Source organism: Oratosquilla oratoria, chromosome 17 (assembly GCF_046742065.1).
Source record: "Oratosquilla oratoria isolate Oo_2021 chromosome 17, ASM4674206v1, whole genome shotgun sequence".
Lineage (NCBI taxonomy): Eukaryota > Metazoa > Arthropoda > Malacostraca > Stomatopoda > Squillidae > Oratosquilla > Oratosquilla oratoria.
The window spans coordinates 58,855,731-58,858,230 of record NC_134793.1 but is presented as its reverse complement, the minus strand read 5'-3'; the positions used below and the strand labels follow the sequence as shown (position 1 = coordinate 58,858,230).

The window sequence follows — 2,500 nt, the reverse complement described above, 5'->3', positions numbered from 1 at the left end:
GCGATCAATATTATAGGTGTTTTAGTGACATTCCTAGGGATCAAGTTGCTCATTATTCTAATTTGGTCATTTTTAACCTTAATCCTTCCTCTCTGTTGTCCTTAAAATCTCTCCTGCACCACTTCTAGTCCACTTTTTCGGTGCGATATTGCTCCCCATTCATTCTCGCCCTCCACCATATCCCTCTGCTTTTCTGCTGCTCCATCACCCCACTCCCAACTGTGCCCGCAAAAAACGGCTATTTGATTCGAAGCCTCACGCCGAGGTTTCATAACCGTCAACAAACCGAGGAAGAACTGAGTAGGTTCGGTGCCCACAGACCTGGGAATATTGGGCAGCACTCTGACGTGTTAAGCGTTGAAGTGCATCCTCTGTTCACTCTATGTTGGTCATTGGTAGGTAGGGAGGATTTAACTAACTCCTTTACTATCGAGGGAATTGGCTTGGAGTTGAGTGAAGTGGTCTGGTGGTGGGTAGAATAAGTGAAAAAAGTTTCACTCAGTAGGGAATGGGTTATTCGAGATTAGTTATAAAAACTCCAGTGGTGAGGGGACGCCAAGATGATTCAAATGAACTTGTCACAAGCGTTCAGATTTTCTGTCGCTTAAAAATGACAGAGTAGTTAAATCCTAAAATGAAATATAAACATCCGAATAAAAAAAGTTGTGCTAGTAACATTTTGGAATTAGATTTTGAAGCGTGATAGGTACAGGATTGGGTATTGAATTTATGTTTTGGAGATGAATATTAAGAGATTTCGAGGCAATGTTGTATAAGACGAAAGAAAGTTTTACAATGTTGTAACATAAAAAATATTGTGACGAGGCGATGCAAAAATGAAAATTGAGGCTGATATGAGATGTAGTAAAGACAAAGGAGTGCGTTGAGTGGATAAAAATAATTCGTTCATACAGCGGCGTCTGGCATCTTTTCGAACGAACATCCAGCACATCAGACTGTCGACGATTTCAGTGATCAAACCTGACTAATAATATATCATAGTTATGTAAATATATTTATCTTTGTTTTTACATTAACACGATTTTGTTTGCAAAAAATAACTTTTAATATTGTAAAAATTTACTTTTGGAAATATATATGGTGCATACATATTTCCAAAGTTCCATGATAATACGGCGTCGAGAATTTTCTGCATGTACGCGAACTGTTGTTGGAATAACGGCGTCGACGAGATGCAAGAATTCTCTGGAGTCGAAGGCAGTTAGGCCCGGGAGGCTTTGCGTGTCGATGACAGCTTTCCGCTACACGCCAGACTCAGATCGGATGTTTCTATACGCACATACATGCCCATACATTCTGCTACACGCCAAGTCTGTTCCACGTTCTCTCTCTCTCTCTCTCTCTCTCTCTCTCTCTCTCTCTCTCTCTCTCTCTCTCTCTCTCTCTCTCTCTCTCTCTCTCTCTCTCTCTCTCCCAACCTATGTGTGTGTTTGTGTTGGTACATATCTCCGTTTTCAAATCCCTTAGAAATGGAACTCCAAGTCTAAACTGAATAAGAATCGTCAGGGTTTGCCACAATAAAATATGTAAAGATGTTGCAACACTTGTTCTACTTTGTTCTTCAAGGAATTCAATCTTGGGTATGCCATGTATTTGTACCTATGTCTAGTAAGACCTTGCACTGTGGTCTGTAGACTCCTATAAGGGGAAATTAGTGGTAGTTCATAGATGCCTGATGATCTTATTCACTGATCCTCAAGGAGCTTAAAAACAGCAAGACATACGATTAAAAATGGAGGATACATGAGAAAGTAGCCCGAGAGCCTCTGCCATACACCTTCAGCAGAGGAATTATTTCAGTCATTAGAGGACTCGTACCCAAACTAAACGTGATCTTATTTAATCAAAATATCATTCAATTCCGGCGCGATCCATCGGTTGAACATAATACTTTGGCGTTTACTTCAACAGAAGACTAAGAAACATAGATTGACCTAGGTAGTCTCACAAAGATATATACACAAACACACCGATAAGAATGTGTATGCATGTGTTTATGTTGTGTGTTTATACATGCAGGTATGCATGAATTACTACATGTGATAGTATAGTCCTGTTGTGTATACTTTTTTATATATATACCTGTATGTCAGTGGTCAATAGAAAGGTGGGTAGGTAGATAAGGAGTTAGGTAACAGGTAGATGATCGGGTAGGTGGAGAGCTACAAAAGTAGGTAAGAGCTAAATAGACAAAGAAATGGGTAAGTGCTTAGATAGCAATTGGGTAGATGCTCTGCAAATTGGTAGATAGGTTAGCAAGTTTGTGGGCATATTACCAAGTAGATAGATTAATAAATTAGTAGACAGAGTAATAAGTTGTTGGTTAAATAAGGACGTGAACGACTGAGTAGACAAGTAAATAATGACAAAAAGGGCACAAAAGACATATTACGCCCACAAAGGAATAGATTTGAAGTCAAAAGTAGGTGTCTTGAAGTCCAACGCATAGACATTTGTAAAAATGATGGAACGAAGAAGA

At 39.3% G+C, this 2,500-nt stretch overlaps 1 protein-coding gene across 1 annotated transcript in view; it reads right to left on the bottom strand.

The window, feature by feature from the left end:
• Nucleotides 1–2,500, bottom strand: part of ple (tyrosine hydroxylase ple) — a 253,626-nt gene that overhangs the window by 219,054 nt on the left and 32,072 nt on the right. The gene's annotated exons all lie outside the window — the stretch shown is intronic.